The sequence below is a fragment of the Pelodiscus sinensis genome, chromosome 1 (assembly GCF_049634645.1).
Source record: "Pelodiscus sinensis isolate JC-2024 chromosome 1, ASM4963464v1, whole genome shotgun sequence".
NCBI classification, from domain to species: Eukaryota; Metazoa; Chordata; order Testudines; family Trionychidae; genus Pelodiscus; species Pelodiscus sinensis.
The window spans coordinates 286,238,156-286,265,134 of NC_134711.1; the positions used below are offsets into that span (position 1 = coordinate 286,238,156).

At 45.8% G+C, this 26,979-nt stretch overlaps 1 long non-coding RNA gene across 7 annotated transcripts in view; it reads right to left on the reverse strand.

Annotated features, from left to right (window-relative positions):
• The window catches only part of LOC142826481 (uncharacterized), a 124,294-nt gene that overhangs the window by 45,018 nt on the left and 52,297 nt on the right, over nt 1-26,979 (reverse strand). For 3 of the 7 annotated variants that reach the window (XR_012900641.1, XR_012900642.1, XR_012900640.1), the window contains one exon: nt 7,054-7,337. The exons of the other annotated variants lie outside the window; for them this stretch is intronic. This is a non-coding gene — a long non-coding RNA (uncharacterized LOC142826481). The remainder of the gene's footprint in view (nt 1-7,053; nt 7,338-26,979) is intronic. 7 annotated transcript variants of the gene reach the window in all.

Consider the following 26,979-nt stretch of genomic DNA (forward strand, 5'->3'; position numbering starts at 1 on the left):
AAGAGAGGTCCCAGTCCACAGAATTCAAGCTTGCCCTGAAAGCAATTATAATTCACATTGTTTTGCTTATGTTTCCTTTCCCCAACCACCAAAAAAAATGACATAATAACATTCTCAAAAAAATTCTTCCCTGGTCCTAAGATGGTCTTGGAATTAAAAACAGGAGTGAGACACAGGAGACCAATGTGTAATTCCTGGCCCTTCCACAGACATCCTCTGTGGCCTGGGCAAGTCATTTCTTCTTTCTGTGCTTCTGTTCCCCATCTGTAATAGGGAGACAATAATGCTTTTTTCCACCTCGCCTTTTGTCTTTTTTGCCTATTTAGATTGTGAGCTCTTCAGAGCAGGCACTCTCTCGTATGATGTGTTTGCATAGTATGTAGCACAATGGGACCTGGAGGTGTTACAATAATATACATAACAGAGCTATAAATGTCCAGGTAATATTTCTGACATTATTTACACAGACTGGTAGTCAAAAGAGAGATCCTGTCTTCCCTTGAGCCATTCAGATTAAGTGTACAATAGGAGATTTTCCCTTCCTGCTTTGTCAGAAATAAAAATATCAAAGGTAAAATCCAGAATTATTTTCTTTTGAAGCATGTGCGCATAAAGCAGAGGCAGCTCCAACAAATCTCTACACTTCCTGCAAACAATGACCACTTTGGTTGCAATGTCGCAAGACAAGGTAGGTGAGGTAATATATTTTTATTGGACCCACCTTCTTTCTCTAATATCCTGGGAACGACACAGCTACAGCTACAGCTACAGCTACAACTACACTTCACTTAACAATGTAGATATGAAAGGGTGGTTGTTAGGATGAAGTCTCCTGATGCTGGAAGTCAAAACAAAATAATGTAGTAAAAGTCTTCTAATGTAGGGCGGAGGATGTAATTTCATCATATTTGGCTTTGATAGTTCACAGACACCATTTGGAAATACTGCTGCTCTTACATAACCCACAATTTTCTTGCTAAATAGTTCTAAATACACACAGTAAAACCATGATGTGATTTTTCCCCCAAGCTTAATCAAAGGAAGGGAAAAAAAAGTCAGAACAGTAATTTCACATCAAAAGTAAATCCCTCAGTAGTCAACTACTTGAGGAAATAGGAAATTATTACATTAACTTGGCCAAGTACAGTCATATCTTCCACTGCAATAAATTCTGTGGGCAGAGACCCATAGTCCAACAGTACTAAGGGATAACCCAACAGACCACCATGTGCGCTGGAAGGATTACAGTCCACTTCTTTGTAGGATTGAGACACTTTGCCAATCTATATAAAGTTACAGTACCTCCCTAACCCATGCAATGTGACTAAGAGTTATTAAGTCTAAACAAACCAAACACCAGTGGGTGTGACACCCATGTGGCAAGAGTCCGAGTCAAAAGTTTACCACAAAATTCAAGTTTCTTATATATTAACTCCACAGTAGAGACAACAAATAAGACAAGAATGTATGCTCAGAGATGAGGGCTGCATGTCAGGATTACTACGTTTTATTCTTGACTCTGGTGCCAATGAATCACTGTGGGTGTGTCTAAACTACATGGCTCCATCGATGGAGCCATGTAGATTAGGCTGATCAGCAAAGGGAAATGAAGCCGCGATTTAAATAATTGCAGCTTCATTTAAATTTAAATGGCTGCCGCGCTGAGCTGACAAACAGCTGATCAGCTGTTTGTTGGCTCAGCGCGCTAATCTGGACGCTCCTGCACCGACCTGAAAGCCCTTTATCGACCTCCCCGTTATGCCTCGTAGGATGAGGTTTACCAGGGAGGTCAATAAAGGGCTTTCATGTCGGCAGGGGAGCATCCAGACTGCCCTGATCTGCTGACAAACAGCTGATTGGCAGAGCGGGGCAGCCATTTAAATTTAAATGAAGCCGCAATTATTTAAATCGCGGCTTCATTTCCCTTTGCCGAACAAACAAATCTACATGGCTCCGTCGATGGAGCCATGTAGTTTAGACGTACCCTATGTGTCTAATTTCTCATTGTCTTAGTTTTCCCGTCCACAAAATGAGGAAAATACCTTTTTTGTTTTGTTTTTGTTTGTTTTTTGGCTTAATTGAGGTTTGGAAAGGATAACAATGTGAAAGGAAAACTTCCCATGGACTTCAGCTGAAGCAGAGTGTTACTACACAGACCTTAATCATGGCTCACTGTTCAGGCACATAACCGAAACAGATGGTAAACAGTAACGGTGTGTCTAGACTACAGGGTTTTGTCAACAAAAGTGGACTTTTGTCGACAAAAACTATACCTGTGTCTATGCTACCGCCACGTTTAGTCAACAGTAAGTCTACAGAACGCGGCAGTTTTGTCGATGGCAGTAAACCTCATTCTATGAAGAATAACGCCTTTTGTTGACAGAGTTCTGTTGACAAAAGGCACTATTGCATCCACATTGTGATTTTAATAAGAGAGAGTCTAGAATCTCTGTCGAAAAAGTGGCTTGCTTTGTTGACAGAACTGGCTGTAGTCTAGACGCTCTTTTTCGACAGAGGCTTTGTCGACAGTATCTGTCGACAAAGCCTCTGTCAACAAAAGCCTGTAGTCTAGACGTACCCTAGGTGTGACACTGCACACCATATTCCTCATAGTGATATTACTATGAAATGAGTATGGCATTATTAAGATGTATTTTATGCAAGATAAGCCATGTGATGTGTCATTGGAAAAGTTATGATTTGCTGAATATGATTATTACTGCGCTGCGCGGCTGTGCCGGCTTGTAATCTACTCGCCATGGGCAAGTAGATTACACTAATTATCGAGCCCTGTATATGCACATATAGTTTTTGTATTTAAAGTTATGAATATTGAGTCTGTATCTTTGCTCCAAATGTAGTTACACCTGGATAACACCCACGAGACAAGAAACTTCGGGGAAGAACCTCTTCATGGCAATGGATCATTAGGAGAAAAACAATAGGAGAAGCTTGTCTCCCACCTGGGGAGCCTTATAGAGAATGCTATGGACAGCCTGTGAGTAATGGCTGATATGACTCTACAGGAAATTGTGAAGAAACCATATGTCTTTGGGCTCTGTCTTAGGATGCCGGTATTTTCCCTCAACCTGTTCTGGAGACCAAGCTTTGGAACAAAGGGTTCTCGCAAAGCTATATAAGGCGAGGAGTGACATCACCTGAGGTTCAACAAGGACAAGTGCAGAGTTCTGCACTTGGAACAGAAGAATCCCAACTATTGTTACAGGCTGGGAACCAATTGGAAGTTCAGCAGAAAAGGACCTGGGGGGTACAGTGGATGAGAAGCTGGATATGAGTCAACAGTGTGCCCTTGTAGCCAAGAAGGCTAATGGCATATTAGGGTGCATTAGAAGGAGCATTGCCAGCAGAGCTAGAGAAGTGATTATTCTCCTTTGTTCGGCACTGGTGAGGCTACATCTGAAGTACTGGGTCCAATTCTGGGCTCCCTACCACAGAAAGGATGTGGACACATTGGAGAGGATCCAGCAGAGGGCAACCAAAATGATTAGGGGGCTGGAGCACATGACCTACGAGGAGAGGCTGAGGGATTTGGGCTTATTAATCTGCAGAAGAGAAGAGTGAGGGGGGATTTGACAGCAGCCTTCAACTTCCTGAAGGGAGGTTCCAAAGAGGCTGGAGAAAGGCTGTTCACAGAAGTGACAGATGACAGAACGAGGAGCAATGGTCTCAAGTTGCAGTGGGGGAGGTCCAGGTTGGATAGTAGGAAAAAGTACTTTGCTTGAAGGATGATGAAGTACAGGAATGGGTTACTGAGGGAGGTGGTAGAATCCCTAGAGGTTTTTAAGTCCCAGCTAACAGCCCTGGCTGGAATGATTTAGTTAGGGTTGGTCCTGCCTTGGGCAGGGGGCTGGACTCAATGACCTCCTGAAGTCTCTTCCAGCCCTAGGATTCTATGATTCTATGATTCTTCACTCCCCACCCAAGAAAACTCCTGAAAATACCGGAGGAACAAAGACTGAACTGGGGAAGAGCATGACCCAATTTAAAGGGATATCTAGCCCGTGAATAAAACAGCTGGGGAGTCCATGCTGTAAGCAAGTGCAGCTTGCCCCTTAAGAATCTGCAGCCTGATTGTATCATATCTTAGGGTTAGAATCTGCTATTCAGAATCTTTTTATTTAGTATGTTAAGGTTAGTTTGCATTTTTGTTTTATTGCTAATTAATCTGCTTTGAGATAATTTATAATAATTTAAAATCCATTTTTGTAGTTAATAAACTTGTTTTTGCTTTATCTAAACCCCTGAAATGTGTGGGAAGATTAACATTGGGACAAAAGGCTGTTGCATATTCCTCTCTCCATTGAGGGAGGGAGCAAACTGATGAGTGTATGCTGTACAATTCCCTCTGTGGCACAAAATGGTATAATTTGGGGAATATACTCCAGAGACAGTGTGTGCCTGGGGAGGTGGGAATTACCCTAGCAGTAGCCTTCCAGTGCACAGGCTGGACTGAGAGTCTGCATGAATTGCAGCTAGGTATAAATGCTGGTGCAAGTGCAGGCTGGGGGGCTTTGCAGCTTGTCACAGCAGTACCATGTCAAAGAGAGCCCAGGCTGGTGGGTCAGAAGGCTCAGTGGTACCCAGTTCCAGACACCACCTCAGGGGGAACCTGTCACAGTGAAATGTTGGGTAAATCTGCTTTAAAAAGCTACTTAAAGATTTGATGAACTAGAGTATAACTTTTGTGTATATGCTGCCTCTTACTCCTTACCATAAAACCAATGATCTGCCTGTGACACACAACATCTTAGGGCAAGTCTACACTACGGAGCAACATCAGTAAGCCTGGTGAAGACACACACACCGTGTCAATAGGTGAACATTCTCAGTTAGCATAATTACTCTACCTCCAAGAAAGGGAGAAGCTATGTTGGCGGGAGAGCATCTCCCATAGACATAGCCTCAGTGTGGTCAGCACTTAAGTCAGTATAACTTGCTGGGGTGTGGGTTTTTTCATATCCCTGAGAGACATAAATTTCATCAACTTAAGCAGTAGTGTAGACCAGTCTTTAAAGGGCTGTAATACTTTTGATCTATTTCTGGTTGTTGTACTAAGTGTGGGGAAGGCAGGATGTTATTTGGTGAACTTTCATACACAAGAAGTCATAGATTATCTGACCTTAAACTCTACAGCTCTATTCATGTGTGTAAAGTTACACATTTGAAATTGTTTGCAGGATCAGTGACTGTTGGTATAACATTGTTAGATGTCACTGTTATAGAGAGGATAATAATTCTCATCTAAGCCCTTAGGGAATGTCTTCACTCCATGGAAGATTAATACTGCCTCAACAGACCTTCCAGAATTTGATTTAGCAAGTCTAATAAAGACTCACTAATTCGAACTTAGTCTACACTCGGCCGCATCCAGGGAACATGTCTGCTCTACCATTTTTCTTGGAAGAGCAGTCATGCTATTTCAGAAGCCCTGTCTTCCTCCATGAGGAAGAAGGGCTCTTCTGAAAGAGAAGGTTTTTCAGAAATTTGGCGCAGTGTAGATGGGCCAAATTTCAAAAAAGCGTCTTCCAACAAAACTATTGAAAAAGGATATGCAAATTGCAGAGAGCGATTTGTGTACCTTTTTCCGATAAAACATTGTAGTTTAGATGTAGGCTCAGAGGGCACCCCCAGTGGCGTCCAGTACTCCTGCTCTTGCTAGGAGTAAAGGAGGCCAAAGGGAGCATTTGCTCCTGTTGGCCTCCAGCTATGCGGATGCCTCCAAGCTCGGCTTCTGGTAAGCCAACTACAGCTACATATTATACATATACCTTAAGCTGAGCTGCCGGTAGTGTAGTGTAGATGTGGCCGTAGGTCTTGGAAAAACACTTATAAACTTTTATTGAGTTATTTTTTAAAGAAGCTGTGCATATTATTCAATTAAGTCATTTCTGCCTGAATCTCCCTAAGAATTGTTTTTAGTGTAATTGCTGCCTACAGACTGGACGCACTCAAGCAACACAAAACATCACAACAGGTAATTTTTATAGTTCCACATTCTCATCAAGACACTCATTTAATAATTAATTCTGCTCAAAGATTTAACTGTTTTCCTTAATACCTTTAAAAATGTCTTTCAAATTGTGAGGTTTTCGGAGATTACAAACTCTTTAAGAACATAAGAATAAGAACATAAGAACGGCCATACTGTGTCAGACCAAAGGTCCATCCAGCCCAGTATCCTGTCTGCCGACAGTGGCCAATGCCAGGTGTCCCAGAGGGAGTGAATCGAACAGGTAATGATCAAGCAATCTCTCTCCTGCCATCCATCTCTATCCTCTGACAAACAGAGGCTAGGGACACCCACCATGCCTTACCCATACTGGCTAATAGCCATTTATGGACTTAACCTCCATGAATGTATCTAGCTCTCTTTTAAACCCTGTTATAGTCCTAGCCTTCACAACCTCCTTAGGCAAAGAGTTCCACAGATTGACTATGCGCTGTGTGAAGAAGAACTTCCTTTTATTTGTTTTAAACCTGCTGCCCATTAGTTTCATTTGGTGGCCCCTAGTTCTTATATTATGGGAACAAATAAATAACTTTTCCTTATTCACTTTCTCCATACCACTCATGATTTTATATACCTCTACCATATCCCCCCTTAGTCTCCTCTTTTCCAAGATGAAAAGTCCCAGTCTCTAATCTCTCCCCATATGGGACTCATTCCAAACCCCTAATCATTTTAGTTGCCCTTCTCTGAACCTTTTCCAATGCCAGTATATCTTTTTTGAGATGAGGAGACCACATCTATAGGCAGTATATAAGGGCAATAAGTTATTCTCTGTCTTATTCTTTATCCCTTTTTTAATGATTCCTAACATCCTGTTTGATTTTTTGACTGCCGCTGCACACTGCGTGGACGTCTTCAGAGAACTATTCACGATGACTCCAAGATCTCTTTCCTAATTAGTTGTAACTAAATTAGCCCCCATCATATTATATGTATACTTGAGGTTATTTTTTCCAATGTGCATTACTTTACATCTATCCACATTAAATTTCATTTGCCATTTTGTTGCCTAGTCAACTTACTTTGGTGAGATCTTTTTGAAGTTCTTCACAGTCTGCTTTGGTCTTATCTACCTTGAGCAGTTTAGTATCATCTGCAAACTTTGTCACCTCACCCTGTCTCCAGATCATTTATGAATATGTTGGGAGCGGATCAGTCTTTTCATTATATGTGAGTGAAAAGATCTTAGTAAAATGGGGCTCTGAGCTCTCATGGTAGCTTCACAAATAATGGTGGAGTGTGAATGGTCGGGACTTTCTTTTTACTTTTTTGTAATGTCCAGAATTGCAGCTTCAGATTTTCAGAACTGGCAATAAAGGAAAAATATGTTAGTATGAAATGTTTTTATTTGCAATATATTACATATTAAGTAAAACGTATTGGGGCCAAATTTTGCTTTAATTTATACCTGGGAACAATTACCACTGAAGTGGCTATCCTTCATTATGCACTTATGGAAAGCTGATGTAAATGTACAACTCGATTCTAATATATACCTTGATTTCAGTGGATGTAATACCCAGAACCGGGTATGGGCCATAATGAATAAATGCAAATCATTAGATAACATTGCAGAACAAGTCTACCCCATCCCCTCTTAGGATGAAGCAAAGTAATTACATCCCCACCGTTCCATCCTTACGTACAGGGCAGTAAAGCCTAATGGCCAGAGTCAATCACAGTGGGGATTAAAGAGGCTATTAAAATAAAAACCTCAATAATAATGGGGGGGTTTCAACTATCCCGATATTGCCTAGGTACACATATATGCAAATATAAAGTTTCTTGACACCTTAAATGAGTGTTTCTTAGAGCAACTAGTCTTTGAAACCACAAAAAGAGAGGGAATTCTTGGTTTAGTACTAAATGGAGCATAGATTCTGGTCCAAGAGGTGAATATATTTGGACCTCTTGGTAATAGCGACCATGATAAAATTAAATTTAACATCCCTGTGGCAGGAAAAACAGCATAGCAGCCCAACACTGTAGCATTTAATTTCAGAAAGGGGAACAACACAAAAATGAGGAGGTTAGTTAAACAGAAATTAAAGGATACAGTGACAAATTGAAATCTCCGCAAGCTGCATGGAATCATTTTAAAGACATCATGAATAGAGGCTCAGCTTAAATGTATACTGCAAATTAAAAAAAAACATAAAAAGAGAACCAAAAAATGCTAGCATGGCTAAATAAAAAGGTAAAAGAAGCAGTGAGAGGCAAAAAGTTATAATTTGAAAAGTGGGAGTTAAATCTTATTGAGGAAAATAGAAAGGAGCATAAACTCTGGCAAAAGAAGCATAAAAATATAATTGGGAAGCAAGTGCAGAATTGGTGGTGTAACTTCGGCCATGCACGGTCGGGAATAGCATATTCCTCATGAAAAGCAGGACTACAGGTCTCGACTTCAGCACCCAATAAGGGCAGCGCAACAGGCTTACTGGTGTGGATGAATCAGGCTAGGTTTGCTATTTGCACTTATCAGTGACTATCCTGGCTGCTCATCTGCTTGGCTATGCCATGTTTGATTATGACAGTTCTGGCCTCTTTACCACTACTGGAAGCATACTTTCGGTGGTCAGGGAAACAACTTTAGGAAAGATGTAGCTTGTACTTTCCCAGCACAGTCCTCCACCCACAAATTAGCAAGGTTCACACCAGCCAGTGATACTGAGGGCTACTGCAGAATTAGTGTTTACCGCAGCCCTTTGCGCACTACACTGTAGTTGTCTTCTGGACAGTAGCATGGAGCAGATGGAAGAAGGAGTTCCTTGCACCTCCTTGTTACCCTTACACTACAGTGCTCGTAGCAGGGGACAGCGGTATTTTGCTCCTATATTTAGATTGCAGACTATTTATGCCCATAAATAAATCTCTCCCTCATTCAACCCAGCTCCCTCATTGTACTTGGTCTCTCCTTATCTACTGAGCAGGGCAACTTAAAATCTTTCCGGCTTCCATCCTACAATTCATTGCCAAGTAAATGAAGACTAAATGTCATCTTGCATTGACTCCAGCTAGCAGGAGAGCAATGTCCTTGTCACAAATCTCTAGGGACTCTACAGCACTTTGGCTGAACCAAGTCACGTAGCCAGTAGCATTCAAGAAAGCCTGCAGTACGCCCTGTATTTAACCCAACATGGAATTAGAGCTTTCTGCTTACAGATGCTCATTAATGCTTTCTGCAGTGGGTAAAATGGGCAGTAAAATATATAACTGTATTATCACAGTGGGGAAAAAAGGAATGAATTAATGTGATTACAGTTGCCTATAATGCCAGTACTTCTAGAACAATAAGTACCATTAGAAATTGTAGGCAATCCCAGTACCACAGATGCAGTAGGCACTATACTTAGAAACTAATTGGGAGGCAAGAAACTCTAGTTTGGCAAAGGTGAAAAGGATTAGCTGATGCATGTTCCATGGTACACCATTCAGTCAACTGCAATATTTTACAACAGGAAAAAATATATAATACATAGATCATTAACCTTGATAGCAAGTCTGATATTTTGCCCTGTGACCACAGTGTGAATAGACATGAGCTGTCATGGGCAAGTGGGTTGTGCCCACGAAAGCTCATGAAACCATCTACATATTTTGTTAGTCTTTAAAGTGCTACCAGACTTTTATTTTTATTTTTAAGTGTATCACTATATTTGACAATTGAACAGCAAATGGTGGGATTTGAGCTGGGGTTCTCAGTCTATGCACATAAAGAGCTACATTAAAAGATCTATCCCCTCTCCAGATAATAATATTGATTTATACTTTAATAAAAAAAACTTTAAAAAACAACAAATAGTCTAGTATTGACTTATTCCTTTAGACGGAGGCAGTGAAAATAGGCTTCCAGATCTCCACAGAACTGAATCATATTTGTAGGAGTAGTGGGGCAGAAGGAAACTCCTCAAGATAGGACAGATTCCTCTGCTGGGCCAAGAGTGTGGTTGGTTACATTGACAACATTGCTAGGTGAGTTGAAAGTATAGGGAATGAGAGATCCTGAGGGGTGTAATTGTTTTTTTAAGATTTTCTAGTTACAGACTAACTCAGCTACCCGTCTGAAACTTTAATCAATAGTAATTTAATCTCAACAGATTTAGGATAAGATTTCCAAAGCCACCTAGAGGATTTAGATACCTATCTTCTATTCATTTTAATCTAAATCTCCTAGACAGCTTTGAAAATCACAAACCTGATTTTAAGGAGAAATAGTCTCTCAGACCAGATAGCCTGTACTACCAATGCTATCAACATTACTATAGCAATTACTGTAAATTAGCGTATATAACGTGCTCACGTGTATTACCCGCACCCGTGCATAACCTGCGGTTTTTCCTGATTGTGTTAAAAAAGTCTTAGATAACCCGCATACGTGTATAGCCCGCGGAAGATAAACAGCACCTGTAATGAAGTGTTAATGAACCGCAGCTGATGATGCTGAGCAGTAAGTATGCTACAACCCTTATTGCTGGTATATAACCCCTTTGAACAACACCATTTTACCATTCATTTATTCCTTTAGTAGTTTTAACTTGTACTGAATTTTAAAAAAGTATTTTAAACTTAAAACTTTTTAAATATGCCTAAGTGCAAATCCTACACAGCTGATTTTAAATTGTGTGTTATGACATATGCAAAGGACAATGGAAACAGAGCGGCAGGGAGAAAATACTCTGTCAAAGAAAAGTCCGTTCAGGAGTGGAGAAAGGAAGAAAGAGATTGAGAAATTACGCCCTAGGAAAAGAGCGCGATGCGGAAAGAAAGCCAAGTGGCCATATCTGGAAGAAAACCTGTTGAAGTGGGTTCATGCACAGAGAGAGGAAAAACGGGAGGTGTCAACAGTAGCCATACAGTTCAAGGCTCGACTTATGGCTATAGAAAAGAAAATCTATGATTTTAAGGGGGCTCGGGGAATTGGGTGCACAAATTTATGCCAAGAAACAGTCTGTCAGTTCGTGCACGGACATCTGCTGGCCAATGGCTTCCCAACGAATGGGAAAAGAAATGGAGGATTGTAAAACTTTTGTACATAAAGAAGTTCACCAGCTGGGCTTGAAACCAAGCAACGTTGTTAACCTGGATGAGGTACCCATGTCATTTGATATACCAGCTACTTGGTCTGTTGCAGAAACTGGATCGAAAACAGCCTGTGTAGCAACCACCGGTCACGAACGCACCTGTTTTACTGTAGTGTTGGCATGCATGGCAAATGGTGATAAATTAAAACCAATGGTGATTTTTAAGAGGGTAATGATGCCTAGAGAAAAACTGCTGGCTGACGTTTGTGTAGTTGTAACAAGAAGGGCTAGATGAACAGATGTTATGAAGACAAGGACAGACAGCTGCTTTCATGCACAAAAAGGTGGGCTTTTTAATCCTAAATCTCTGCTGGTTTTAGATTCCTTGGCCTCCCACAAAGAAACTTCAGTTCAGAAACATATAAATGCCGTGGGTGACCATATTGCCATAATTCCAGGTGGACTAACCTGCAAGTTGCAACCACTTGATGTGGCTGTCAACCACCTGTTCAAGTGCTTCATCCTAGAGGAATGGGACAACTGGATGTCAAATGGGGAACACACATTCACTCCGGCAGGTCGACAGCGCTGTGCAACTTACGTGGAAGTTTGCAAATGGGTTTTGGCTGATTGGGACAGAATAAAACCGGCTACTATTCACAATGGGTTCCATAATTGTGAAATTCTTCCTGACGTTGACTCTTCTAGCTCTGAATACTACTATGACAGAGATTCTGATTCGACACCACAGAGCTCAACTGTCACCGAAGCTCGCCTAGCCTTGGTTATGGATTTTAATGGATGTTTTTCAAGACAGCGACTATGATGAAAGTTTTGACAGTTCTGAAAACTCAGACACTGAGGAGGATGCTGCTGGCACTGATTCTAGTAATCAGAATGAATGAACTTATGTATTTTATGACAATGTGAGGATGGCTTTTTTAAAACGGTTTCACCATATATTTATTCTTTTACTAGTTGCACAGTAAAGTCCTAACTTTTAATGTATTTTAACTTCACTGACTCTTATTTAATTAAAATATGATGCTTTTATTAAGTAAGAGTTAGTCTTGTCTTCCTGTACTTTCAGTAAAAAAAAATCCAGTATAACATGCGGACAAGTATAGCTTGCGCTGGGAGTAGGAGGGGAGAGGCGGTGTTTGTAAAACTTTGCATAACCCATGGGCTATATACACTAAAACTATATTACGTGGTTTGGAAACTGTCTACAAGCAGAAGCAGAGAGGATTCAGGAATGGTCAGTGACTCATTCATGTTGTTGTTATGGTTAACCTTTCATGGAAAAGTACAATATTACAGCAATCGCTTGTTTTTCAATGCTTAGCTTTCATTTGCATGTGTCTGTTTGTTTTTACTAGTAAACCTTTCTCTGAAATATCAACATTCCAAAATGATGTTTCAGTTTTCTGTAAAGGCTACAGTTGTAATCTATTCTATTTGATTGGGAAACTACCCTGCTTTTGAAATAAAACATCCAATACTTAACATGCTCCACATTATTTCTTTTTAATGGAAATAAAAAGGGTACAGCACCTCTAGGTTAAGGTTTTAAAGTATGTCCTGTGTTTATAAGGACAGTGATTACAATGGCCAATTATTTGGTAGGGGATAAAGAGAGATGGTGGAGAATTATTAAGAATGTATGAGCATATAGTAGAACCTCAGAGCTATGAACACTCAGGAATAGAGTTTGTTTGTCACTCTGAACAAAACATTATGGTTATTCTTTCAAAAGTTTACAGCTAAACATTGACCTAGTATAGCTTTGAAATTTTATCATGCAGAAGAAAAATCCTGCTTTCCCTTTATTATTTTAGTAGTTTATGTTTATATATATACTGTCTGTAGGGAACCATTCTGCTTTGTGAAGGAGGTGAAATAGGTAGCCATAGAGATCCAAAATGTCCCTACCAACATCATCTTCCCCCTGACGACTCTAACCATCTTGTGGCCATGCAAGGTCAGGAGAGGGAGTCGTATAAAAACCCTCATCCACTTGTACCTATCTGCTCTGGGGATCTCTGTAGTCTGGGACAGGGAGAATTCTGCAGGACTATGAGTGCTAGTCTCTGCAAAGAGGGCTGTGGGGACAAAGAGGAGGAGTGCAGCTTGCCCCTGTTTAGTTAAAGCCATAAAGATCATGGACCTCTGCACCCTGGAGAGCAGAAAGAAGTCCCATGAGGGGAACTTCAACAAAGACATTGAGGATACCTCTCCCAGAAGCAACGTGCCTGTGTCTGATTGTTCTTCACTTTCACAGCAGCATTCCTTTTCAGGGTGGCAGCGCGGCTGTACTCTCTGGGAGCTCCTGGAAGCATTGGAACTCTAGCTGTGGTCAGGGCTGGATTAAGAAAGGGGCTTGAACGTCTGCAATCCAGGGCCTGGGATAAGGGAGGGGGGGAGCATAAAAAGATCTCCGGGCTGCCAAAGGTCCAGATCTTTTTGTGAAGCCCCCTTAGCACAGATACCTAGGCTGTAGCCACTAATGCCCCTACATTATCAGGCCCTTTCTGGTGGCAGTAGGAGGCAGCACCACACGCTGCCATTTCCCCACCTGCAACTGGGAGGGAGCTGCAAGTGTGGCAGTCCTGGAAGTTCCAATGGGAGCTGAGGGGGCATCCCCTACAGGTGAAGGCAGTGTGTGGAGCCCCCTACCCCACCCCCCGCAGGATCACAGCCAGGTTTGTGGGACCAATCCCTTTGCATCACCAAATGGGAGCTCAGCCCCAGCCCACAGGACACACCCCCTCTGAATCCCTCATTGTTGGCCCCACTCCTGAGCCTAGAGGGCCTACAAAATCTAACGGCCCCAGGCCCACGGACGAGTTAACCTGGCCTTGGCTGTGGTGATGCAGCTCAGCCCGGCTCCTAATTCAGGACTCTGTGTTTGTGCAAAAATAGCAGCTCATCCTGTCCAGCAGGTAGAGGGATTGGGGCCAGGTGGAGGATGCAGAGGTGTGACATTGTAATCACACAGGGTATGTCTACACTACGGTGTTATTTCGAAATATCTTATTTCAAAATAGTTATTTCAAACTAAGATATTTCAAAATAACGCATCTACACACAAAATGCATTTCAAAACAGCATTTTGCTATTTCGAAATAGCGGGTCCACACTGAGTGGACTCTGAATCGCATTTAAGGCTGGCTAGAACCAGTTCCGGCAGGGCACCAGGTCAGGACTTACTGTGTGGGGCTGCTGCCTGAGGCTAACTGAGGTCTGTGCTTAAAGGAACCCCCCCCCCCCCCCCCAGACAGCCGGTTCTCAGGTTTCCCTGCTTGTCTACCTCGATGAGGGACAGCAAAGCATTTCCTCTCCATGTGCTCTGGTTGCCCTCACTCGGGACACCACAGCATTCTGCATCATGGAGCCAGAGCCGCTCCTGGGCACTCTTGTGCTTCTCTTGGACATGTTGCTGTAAGCCTGGCTGCACTTTCTGCAGGCTGCCATCCGGGAGGTCCATCGGGGGGCTGTCAGTATCCAGGAGGCCCTGTGGGAGAGCTTCCACCCTGAGGAGCACTAACAGTCTCCCTAGTCTGCCCCACTGGAGGCTTGTGCCTCATTCCTCCCTCACGTCCTTCCACTTACCCCTCCCTAATATCAAATAAAATACATGTATTTTCATGAACACAAACTCTCTTTATTTAACAAAACTGAGGGTGGAGGAATGAAACTCTGGTGAGACTGGGGAAAGGAGATGGGAGAGGGGAGAAAAGAAGGGAGAGGGGAGGGGGAAACCTGGGAGGAGGGCACTGGAAGGGGAAAGCAAGGGGAAGGAGGAGGAAGGGAAGCTCAGGGCTCAAGGCTGGGGGTCTCGCTGGACCAACTTGATTGTCATGCAAACCTGCTCCTGGGTTCACATGTGGCCTTTGGTGTCCAGGCTGGCAGCTATCCTGCCATAGATGGCCACGTTCCTCCATCTAATGCGGAGATCATGGGTATTGGGGGCATCCTCCCCCAACCTGAATAAGGTCCATGATCTCCACCCTAGACCAGGAAGGTGCCCGCCTTCTCTGGGCCTTTGCAGGCTCCTGGGAGCTGGCAGACTGCTCCTGGGGAGTGGTGGAGGGCTGGCTGCCAATGGCTTGCTGGCTCATGTTTTGGGGCCACTGGGTCGGGGCAGTGACTGCTGGCTCTGGGCAGTGACTGCTGGCTCTGGGCTGGCAGGCTTGGAGCTGGCACAGGCACTGTGGCCAGAATCAACCCCTTTAAGGGCTCTGGGAAGTGGCGGAGGGAGAGGAGTGTTATTGGTTGAGGCTTGAGTGGCCATGAGGGCACCTTGGAAAGGATGGAGACCCCCTATTTCGATATAAGTGTCTACAAAAACACTTATTTCGAAATAGCTATTTCAAATTTGGCGTTATTCCTCATGGAATGAGGTTTACCAAATTCAAAATAAACGCTCCACTATTTTGAATTAATTTCGAAATAGCGATTTGGCTGTGTAGATGCTAGGAAAGTTATTTTAAAATAACAGCTATTATTTCGAAATAACTTTGCTGTGTAGACATAGCCACAGAGCAGGGCACCCTCCCCCCAAGTCTGTGTGGTTTCCAGATGGGTGGCACAATTCTGTCGTTCTTACCGATTAAATTCCCACTGAGGTTAATAGCAGTCCTGCCTCTATCAGGAATGCACAGTTAGACCTTGCAAAAGAACTGTGATGTTATTGTTGCCTCCTTGGCAAAGTAACAGCTGAAATTCAGGGCTTGGCAGGTCACTTTCCCATTGGGAGCAGAAATCAGTGCCACAAAGCCAGGTATTCTCTTGATGGACTTTGTTGGTTTACAAAGCGTACCTGTATCCCCAAACGACTACAGGAACACACTGCATGCCAGCAGCTTCCTTTTCCTAGGCAAGGAACCCTGGTCTTGTCTCAAGCAATGGCTAGGGAGCCTCCTGCTCTCCAAGACCTCACACAGACTCCCAGCCAAATACAGATTGCTTCTTGACACATCACAGCATCATTTTCTTCCAGCCGGAAACCCAGGACATCCTGTTATCTTCACCCTCTCCCTCTGGGCTACGCAGTCACACCAAGTGACCACAGGCATCAGCCACTATCTTTGGGTCCCATTGTTCTGCACTAGCAGAAGCGTACCTCCCTTGCACCAACTGCTGGGCACAAAAGACAATGCCACAATTGTCTTTGCATCCAACACCCCTACAGGCCTTTGGTACCTCTTTCACAACAGGGCATTATCACCATGGGTTGTGCCCCCGAAAGCTCATGATACCGTCTACATGTTTTATTAGTCTCTAAGGTGCTACTAGACTAGTCCTTGTTTTTTAAGTTTTTCCAGCTACAGACTAACTGGGCTACTCCTCTGGTGCCCTTTGTGGGAGAAGTCTTCTGGGGAAAGGTTATTGTAGCACCAAGTGGCCACAGCCATAGGGCACAATGCAAAAAGAGGGTGGAACTGTTTTGGCTGGGGACATAGTACGGCCATGGCTGTGGGTTGATGAACTGAATCAGTGTATCCCTGGGCAGCTCTTGTGAAGCCCTAGCAGTAATTAAAAGCCACCTTTCCCCAGCAGAAATTCCAAGGAGAGTGTCTGAGCAAATGTTGCCTGTTCTGTGTGGGTGAATCCCAACCAAGGGAGAGGGGCTCCCAACTGACTCAGGAAGTTGCAACGTGAATCAATCTGCACTACTGGCAGCAGAGAGGGCTGAGTGAGTCTATTTGTATTTTCATTCCATGTGCCTCCCTTTCTTGCTATATGTTGTAAACACTGAGTATCTTCTTTGGACCTACTTGCACGATAGGGCAGAAATGACGCACATTAAACCAAATTCAATCTTTCAAATGACAGAACAGTTCCATTTACAAACACCCCTTAACCAAGAGCATGTTTCATTCTTCTAGGGCAGAGCATTCTCATGGCTGCAAGTAGAGGTACTTTGGAAGCAATATTTAGCACTTTATAGGCCTATTATTATTTTGTATTTATTGAGTGCTGACAGACAGCTTTGGCGCTTTATGCTCATACAAGGGAACACTTGTAACTGCAAAATTTTGAAAGAAAAATCCTATGGAATGTGGAACCTCTCTCACTTTATAGAGACTGAAAGACACTATTTGTGTTTAGGCTCATTGGTGCACCATACACACAGACAGCTTGTGAACAACCTTTTCCCCTGAGAAGAATTGCAAATACTCACAACACAATTAAGCAGTGTCTGACCTGAAACTGATTAAATATACGTGTCAAAGTCATTGTTATGCTCTATAAATATATCTAATAGAGGCAACACACCAGCAAAACCCTATTGAATTTGGTTCCCAGTTTTAAAACACTTAAGGTGCATCTATACTGCACCTGTGGCTCAAAATAAGCTATGCAATTTGCATATACCTTATTTCAAGTCAATTTCTAAATAGCTTATTTCAAAATTTGGCGCTGTCTACAAAGCACTGATTTTGAAATAAATCGCTATTCCAAAATGTCCCTTACTCCTCGTGGAATGAGGTTTACAGGGATGTGGGAAGAGCGAGCCCATTATATTTTGAAATAATAGGTGCACTCAAAAGACACAGAATAGCTATTTTGGGATACTGGAGGTAGCACTGCAGTATAAATGTAGACTATGAGGTAGTATTTTGTCCTCCTAATCTTTCTCATTCTGCCAGCCTTAATCACTCCAAAAGGTTTACACTACACACAAACACCCCCGCCATACAAATTATTCCACATCTCTGCTCAGAAGTCTGAATTATCTACACTCCTGAGCACTCCTGTATCGATAGCCACCTCAGAGTATGAAATTCTACTAAAAATATACTTTCAAGACACATTATTTTAACTATTGACGCACTCCATGATCTAGTAAGTTTCCAGTGTACAGGCAGTCCCCGAGTTACGCAGATCCGACTTATGTCGGATCCGCACTTTCGAACGGGGCTTTCTCGCCCCGGAGCTCGCAGGCAGCGGGACCGCCCAGAGCGCAGCAGTCCCACCACCTCGACCTCCGGGGCAAGAAAAGCTGCTCCGGGTGCCCCTGGTCTGCTGGGGACCGTCTCCAGCAGACCAGAGACACCAGGAGCAAAGCGGCAGCGGCGGCGGAGTCCCGCGCCTCTGAGGCTTTGCAAGAGCAAAGCCTCAGAGGTGCAGCAGCCCGCCGCCGCTGCCGCTTTGCTCCCGGTGCCTCTGGTCTGCTGGGGACCATCTCCAGCAGACCAGGGACACGGGGAGCAAAGCCGCAGCGGCGGCGGGGTCCCGCGCCTCTGAGGCTTTGCCAGAGCAAAGCCTCAGAGGCGCGGCACCCCGCCACCGCTGCGGCTTTGCTCCCCGTGTCCCTGGTCTGCTGGGGGGGGGGGCGCAGCTAGTGCGCCCCCCCCCCCCAGCAGACCAGGCTTTTGTTGTGGACCCTGGGGTAGAGCAGCTGGGGTGCTGCCGGGTTGGTCCTGCAGGGACCTACCTGGCAGCCCAGCTGTTCTGTCCCAGGCTCGAGATTCAGCCGCTGTTGAAACTGATCAGTGGCTGATTCCAGGAAGCTGGGGGCAGAGCAATTCTGCCTCCAGCTTCCTGTAGTCAGCCCCTGGTCAGTTTCAGCAGCAGCGGCTGAATCTGGAGCCAGTTCCGACTTACATACAAATTCAACTTAAGAACAAACCTATAGTCCCTATCTTGTACGTAACCCAGGGACTGCCTGTAGTGGAGATGTCTCTGTTTAGTTCATACTGTAACTCTTCATTAATTATTAGCATTCCATTCTATGATGGTGTTTGGCACTGTACAGACCATAGAACATAGGAGGACTCGATTCCTGACCCGAGTTATTCAGCCAGACACTATGGCTCCAGTAAAAAAACAAGATGGAGGCCCTAGCATCAAACCCCTTCAGATTAAAACTGGCAATGCAATGAAACTCCCAAGTGGATTCACTGGAGGAGGCTCCTTGTTAACAGGCCTGGTTTCTGTACCCCATGAACATCCTCATTGGCCTGCTAAACCCAGGGTTGTGAGTTCAATCCTTGTGGAGGCCCTTTGGGGCAAAAATTCATCAGGGGTGGTACTTGGTCCTGCTGTGAAGGGAGGGGACTGGACTTGATGACCTTTCAAGGTCCCTTCCAGTTCTAGGAGATAGGCAATCTCCATTAATTAATCCTAACAGATTTCTAGGTCTTTTCCTTGTGGCCGTAGCCTTGAAAATATAACTGATACTTGGATTGCTATAGAGGGAAAGTACAGTTATGGGCTCCCCTTTGCAGCTCACATAAATATCCTTTTTATAACAAGCCTGTTATATGTGTGATGTATTTTTTGTAACTCTTCCCAAATCTTTAGACTTAGAGGTGTGGTGATGAAAAAAAAGAAGAAGAATTTGTAATATTTGGAAAGGGAAGACAGCAAAACATTGGGGGGGGGGGTTCTCCTGCAGTTTATATTACACTATAAAGAAAGAATTTACTAAAAGTCTCATAATGGTTTAACCTTTGAGAAATAATTAATAGATGTCAGACATTACATAAGGCATCAAACAGTAACCTGATGGGCTACACAATAACTTTCCTTGTTAGAGCAAAGGATGTTTGTTTGGGAACTAGCCAAAGCTTCTGACTAGATAATTACTCACATGTGAAATAGCTCTGCATAGCTGAAAGGAGGAGGGAGAGGAATTAAACCAGGAATACCTGATCACTAGTGCTGAGCAAAACTGGCAAATAGTTTTTAGAATGATAGAAACATAGGACTGGGAGGGACAGGAACGTTTATCTAGCCTAATCCCCACCAAGATGCAGGATTTGTTGTGTCTAAAAACCATCCAAGATACATGATTGCTCAGCTGCCTTTTGAAAACCTCCAGTGAAAGTGCGTTCACAACCTCCCTAGGCATCTGTTCCATTGTCCAACTGTTCTTACAGTTAGGAAGTTTTTCCTGCAATTTAATCTAAAACCTCTATGCTGTAGTTTGAATCCATTCCCTTGTCCTGTCCTCTATGGCAAGAGAGAACAACTTTTCTCCGTCTTTTTATGGCAGCCTTTCCAGTATTTGAAGACCACAGTCCTGTCCCACTTACTGTCCTCATTTCCAAATTAAACATACCCAGTTCCTTCAGCCTTTGCCCAGATGGCGTGCTTTCCATCCCTTTGAGCAACTTTGTCACTTGCCTCTAAATCCTTTCCAGTTTCTACATATCTTTTCCGTACAGTTGGGCGATGTCTATACAGCAGCGTTATTTCAGAATAACTGACATTATTCCGAAATAGCATAGTCTGAGTCTACACACAAGCAGTTGTTTCAACATAATGTCAAAGTAATGTTGACTGGAGTACTGCTTACTCCAACTCCTGTAACCCTTATTGTACAAGGAGTAAGGGAAGTCGGGGGAAGGGTGCTCTCTCTCAAAATAACTGCTGTGTAGACAGCACCAAAAGTCAAAATAAGCTATTTCGACTTAAGCTGCACAATTAGCATAGCTCAGTTTGTGTAGCTTGTTTCAAGTTTAGCCCTGCTGTGTGGAGGTGCGCTTGGTGACTAAAATCGGACACAGTACTCCAGCTGAGGCCTAATAAGTGCCAAGCAGAGTAACGCCATCACTCTCCATGACTTACATGCTATGCCTCTGTTAATGCAACCTAAAATTGTATTTGTTTAATTTTTTTGTTGTTGCAAAAGCATTGCACTGCTGCATTGCTGACTCACGTTGGAGTTGTGATCTATCACAACTCCCAGATCCTTCTCAGAAGTGCTGCTGCCAAACCAGTTATCCCCCATTCTGTATTTGTTCATTTGGTTTTTCTTGTAGCACCTTACATTAGTCTTTGTGGAAGTTCATTTTGTTCTGTGTAGCCCAGTTCCCTAATTTATCAAGATGCCTCAGAATCTTAGCTCTGTCCTCCAAAGTGGTGGAGTCTCCCTCCCCAGCTTGTGTTGTATCACCTGCACATTTCCTCACTATGTTCTCCATTTCTACAACCAGGTCATTAATAAAGATATTCAATAACATGGGACCAAGAGCAGATTCTTATGGACCCCCACTTGGGACCCTCCAATCTCACCTCAATCCATTCATAGTTATTTTTTGTTTGTGGTTGTTTAACCAACTATGTATCCACTTAATGGTAGTTCTGCTATGTTTCTCTGTCTTACCTATCAGAATGTCACATGGGACTGTATTAAAAACCTTGATGAATCCAGGTATATTATGTCCATCTCATTTCTCCATCCACCAAACCAGTTACCCTTCCAAAGAAAAAAAATCAAGCTGGTTTAGCATGGTTTGTTCTTGTTAAACCCATGATGGCTGCGAATAATCACCCCTTCATTCTCCAGATATTTGTAAATTGAAGGTTTTTTACATTGCTCTAGTACAGTGGTGAGCATGTGGACTAGTGGGGTTCTATGTACCACATAAAGCAGGGGCACGTGAACTGAGGTGCCTGCTAATTGCACCCAACATTGTCTGTGTGAGCCACATGCTCCCTCTGTATCCAATCAAAGCACTGCTATGGTTCAATGGCCACACCCTGCAAATTCTAGGTATGCAAGCACAGTCAGCAAAACTACCCTAACCTAGGAGACCACCTTGGATATAACAATCTTGGGGCACACTGAAATGAAGGAGGGCCACTCATGCAGCCCACTCACTAGCCTCGGTTGCCCATCGCTGCTCTAGTAACCTCCCAGATATCAAAGTGAAGCTGATGAGTTTATAGTTCCTCAGTGCCTCCCTTTCCCCCTGTTTATAGCCCTTTTTCAGTCTCCCAGGACCTCTCCTGTGATCCAGGATTTTGCAAATATTATTGCTAGTGGCTCTGAGATTTCTTCAGCTAATTCCCTCAGTACACTCAGGTGAATAGCACCCAGCCCCACTGATTTGAATTAATTCAAATTGGTCAGATCTCTGGTGTATTGTTTACATACCCCAATCTGCATCCTGTCCCCTTTAGTGTCCATGGTAACTTTACTAGTCATCTGGTCACATGTTATTTTTGAGAGGAGGCTAAAGCAAAGTAGGCAATGAGCAAAGTTTAGTCCAGTTTTTTTTCTTGCCAATTCAGTTTGCATGTTTCTATATTTGTGCACATTTTGTGAAATTTCAAAAGAAACCAACATTTTTCCACATTGTCTTGAAAACCCATTTCTCGTTTGACATTTCTTACTTTAAATATGATTCACATTTCAGGGGGCATGCATACTGCCAGGGAATAGTTGCCTCCTAATTAGCTTGCACCTCACAAGCAATAACCCATTATATTTACTTTGATAGCTTTCATCTGAAGATCTCCCAACACTTGACAAAGGTGAACACTTCAGTACCTCTAAATACCTTTATTTAGGTGTCAAAACCAACGCACCCAAGTTGAAAAATTTGTGGCTGTGTGATTTGCCTGACATTACTACAGAGTCACTGTATAGGGATGCGGGAAAGAATCGAGGTCTCCTAACTTCTGGTTCCTTGTTAGAATACCCTGCCTCACAGCTGTTTGTGTTAGCGTTATTCTAATAATCAGAGCTCCTTCTTAAATATGCACTTCCCATGCATGTTGATTAACAGATTTAGGCAGACTGTCTATACAGAATCATAAAAACACAGAATCAAAAGGGGCCTTGAGAGGCCATCTAGTTCAGTGTTTCACAATCTTTTAATATCAAGGGGTATGTCTACACTACAAAGTTAATTCGAACTAACAGCCGTTAGTTCGAATTAACTTTGATAGGTGCTACACATACAAACCGCTAGTTGGAACTTAATTCGAACTAGCAGAGCGCTTAATTCGAACTAGGTAAACCTCATTCCACGAGGACTAACGCCTAGTTCAAATTAAGTAGTTCGAATTAAGGGCTGTGTAGCCACTTAATTCAAACTAGTGGGAGGCTAGCCCTCCCCAGCTTGCCCTGGTGGCCACTCTGGGCACCACCAGGGAAACTCTTCTGCCCCCCTCCCGGCCCCGGAGCCCTTAAAGGGCCACGGTTTGGCTACAGTGCCCGTGCCAGTTGCAAGCCTGCCAGCACCCAGCTAGCAGACCCTGCACCTGACACAACATGAGCCAGCCACCCACTGCCACCCAGCCCTCCGCCTCTTCCCAGGACCAGGCTGGCTGCTCCCATGAGCCTGCCCAGGGCTGCAAGAGGCGGGCACCCGCCTGGTCAGGTGCGGAGATCGCGGACCTCATCGAGGTTTGGGGGGAAGCCTCCAATGTCCACGATCTCCACACTAGCCACAGGAACGCAGCCATGTAAAGCCGCATGGCTGACAGCCTGGCCGCCAGAGGCCACATGCGGACCCGGGAGCAGGTCTGCTGCAAGATCAAGGACCTGCGGCAGGCCTACTCCCGGGCCTGCCAGCCAGGGGCCGACCCAGAGGCCTGCCCACACTTTGAGGCCCTGGACTGCATCCTGGGGGCTCACGCCGTCCATGCCCCCCAGGTGGTGATTGACCCCGGGGCAGAGGGCCCCATCCCGGACACGGAGGAGGAGGAGCAGGAGGACGCCGAGAGCCAGGAGCCTTCAGGGAGCCTGCCCAGGACCCAGGACCCCCGAGGAACCCCCACAGAGCACATCGCCTGTGTCGTCCGAGGCCAGGGAGGCCTCCATATGTGAGTACCATCATGCTCCCCTTATGTGTATGGAAGGGTAGAGGGAGAGGGAGCCCAGGGACCGTGCACCTGGGCCTTGCCCACCATGGAGCAGCAGCTGGGTGTCATGCAGGGGCCCTGGCCTTCCAGAGGGGGGCTGGGTTTCACCCACCTTGTCCCTAGGGAGAACTGACTGCTGCTCTTGTTTCACCACAGCCGCAGCACCTGGGACTGCAAGGTGCACCACCCCACCTGCAACAGCCACCCGCACCCGGGCCAGCAGGCACACCAGGAACCAGGAGGAGTACCAGTGGCGGCGCCTGCGGTTCCTGGAGCACCAGCTCCGCACCCAGGACCACTGGGTCTGGGAGGACCTGCGGCTGCGGCAGCGGAGTTTGGAGGCACTGGAAGCAGGGCCGTGCCCTCAGAGGCCACCTCCAGACCCTGGTGGACAGGTTCCTGCCTCCTCCTGCACTGACCCCTGCGGCCGTCCCAGCTCTCGCTCCTCCTCCCACCCCTCCTCCCCCTCCTGCTTCCTCCGCACCCCCCATCCCTCCTGCCCCATCCTCCACACCCGCTCCGCCCCAACGCCCCCGCACCCGCAGTGCTGCGAGACGGGAGAACCAGCAGGACCCCCAAGCCTGAGCTTTCCCTTCCTCCCCTTCCTCCCCCTTCTAGCTCCCTCCTCCCAGGTTTCCCCTCCCCTCTCCCACCCTCACTCCTCCCTCCCCCCACCCCAGTTATGTAAAATAAAAATGAGATTTTTGTTGGCAAAACAGGTGTCTTTATTTGACATTAGGAAGGGGGGTTAGGGAGGGGAAAGGGGAAGGAGGGGAGGGTGGAAGAAGGCCCCAGTGGGGCATTCAGGGAGAGTTCAGTCCTCCTCCTCCACCTGAAAGCTCTCCCGCAGGGCTTCCCAGACGGTGGCAGTACGGGGCTGAGCGTAATGGCCAGCCATGTGCTCAGCCTCAGCCATCCACGCTGGCAGGAAATCCTCCCCCTTTTGCTCGCACAAATTGTGCAGCACACAACATGCTGCCACCACGGGAAGGATATTGTGCTCGGCGAGGTCGAAGCAGATGAGGAGGCACCTAAATAGTGCTTTCAATCGTCCGAAGGCCCCCTCCACCATGATGCGGGCCCTGGTGAGCCTGGCATTGAAGGCTTGGCGGGAGGGGTTGAGGTGCCCCATGTAGGGCTTCATGAGCCAGGGCTATCGGGGGTAGGCCGCATCCCCCACCAGGCACATGGGCATGTCCATGTCCACGTCCCCGACCCTGATGTGGCGGTCAGGGAAGAAGGTCCCGGCTTGCAGCCTCTGGCACACGGAGGAGTTCCGGTACACCCTGGTGTCGTGTGCCTTGCCAGACCAGCCCACATTAATGTCCGTGAACTGTCCCCAGTGGTCACACACGGCCTGCAGGAGCACGGAGAAGTATCCCTTTCGGTTGATGTACTGGGAGGCCTGGTGCTCCGGGGCATGGATGAGGATGTGCATCCCGTCGATGGCCCCCCCGCAGTTGGGGAAGCCGAGGGCGCCGAATACCCGGATGACGGCATCCAGGTCGGCGAGGCGGACCACCCTGCGGAGCAGCACCCAGTTGATGGCCTTGACCACCTGCAGAGAGACACAGCAAACCTCGAATCACTGGGGCGCCTGGGTGCCTGGGAGTGTTCGTGCCCTGGCACTGCCTCGTGCCCCACTCCCGGAAGCAACCCCCCCCCCCGGGTGGTGTGTAGTATGGCTGGGAGAAACCGAACCCTCCGGTGCGGGGCACTTTCGCCTCCCCCCATTTTCCCTGGGGCGGCCCATCCCCTCCTTGAAGCCCCCCCCTCCCCGGCCCAGTGGCCGTACTTGCATGAGCACTGCTCCGATGGTGGATCTCCCCACGCCGAACTGGTTCCCGACGGATCGGTAGCTGTCCAGCGTGGAGAGCTTCCAGAGGGCGATGGCCACATGCTTCTGGAGGGGGATGGCGGGCCTCATGTGAGTGTCCCTTCTCCGCAGAGCAGGGGCGAGCCACTCGCAGAGCTCCAGGAAGGTGTCCCTCTTCATCCTGAAGTTCTGGGTCCACTGCCTGTCTCCCCAGCTCTCCAGGACGATGCGGTCCCACCAGTCGCTGCTGGTGTCCAGACGCCAGATGCGGCGGGGCACGCTGGCATCTGGGCACTACTGCGGCTCCTCCACGGCCCCCAGGGAGGCAAGGCGGAGAGGTAGGGGGCTGACGTGCACCAGGTGGTGCCAGGCAGCCTCTAGCTATTGCTGGCAGGCTTGCAGCAGCAAGTCCAAAAATTGCACCAGAAAGCCCAGGGCGAGCTCTGGCTCCATGTTGCCAATTGTGGCGGTGTCCCCAAAGGGAAGCACCGACACAGACAGGCACAGAGAAAAACGCTTTGCTGTCCCTTGGCGAGGTAGGCAAGCAAGCGGAAAAGCTGAGAACCGGCTGTCCAGGGGGTTCCCTTTAAGCACGAGTCTCAGATAGCCTCAGACAGCAGCCACACAAAGCAACTACTGACCTGATTCCCTGCCGGAACCGGTTTCAGCTACCCGTAAGTGCGCCCCAGCGTCCAATCAGTGTGGAAGCGCTAGTTTGAATTAGCAAAACGCTAATTCGAACTAGTTTTTAAGTCTAGATGCGCTAATTCGAACTAACTTAGTTCGAATTAACTAATTCGAACTAAGTTAGTTCGAATTAGCGCTGTAGTGTAGACATACCCAGGGAATGGCTTGCTGCCATCCTACCCTGTGTGAGGGAGATGTCAGGGCTCAGCACCATGGTTGAGAAACACTGATTTAGTGCATCTCACTACACTGAGGCAGGCCCACAGATCATCCCTGAAAGGTGTTCATCAAACCTGTTCTTAAAAACTTCCAATGTTGGGAATTTCATAACCTCGTTGGTAACCTATTTGTTGTACCGGGGAGCCGACAGCCACCCTGAGCCCTTGGGCAAGGTGGGAGGGACTTGCTCTGTGTTCCCAGAAGGGGCAGGGGTAGGAGCAGGGCAGTGAGCGCGCCCCACACAGCCCCACACAGCCCTGAGCGCCACTGGAGCACGGCGCTCTCCACACCCAGCCCCTAGAGCTTCTCCTATTTCTTGATTATGACACACCTGTTAATATATCACAGATTACCATTTGTCTTATAAGCCTCACACGGTTGACTCATTCGGTCTGTGATGCAATGCACTATAACCCTCAACCCTTTTGTGCAATACTACCTGTTATTCCCCATTTTGTAGTTAGGCATTTGTTATTTATTTCTTAAGTGTAGCAGTTTGCATTTGCCTTTAGTGAATCTCATCTCATTGATTCCAGACCAATTCTCTAATTTTTCAAGATGGTTTTGAATTCTAATCCTATCCTCCAAAGTGCTTG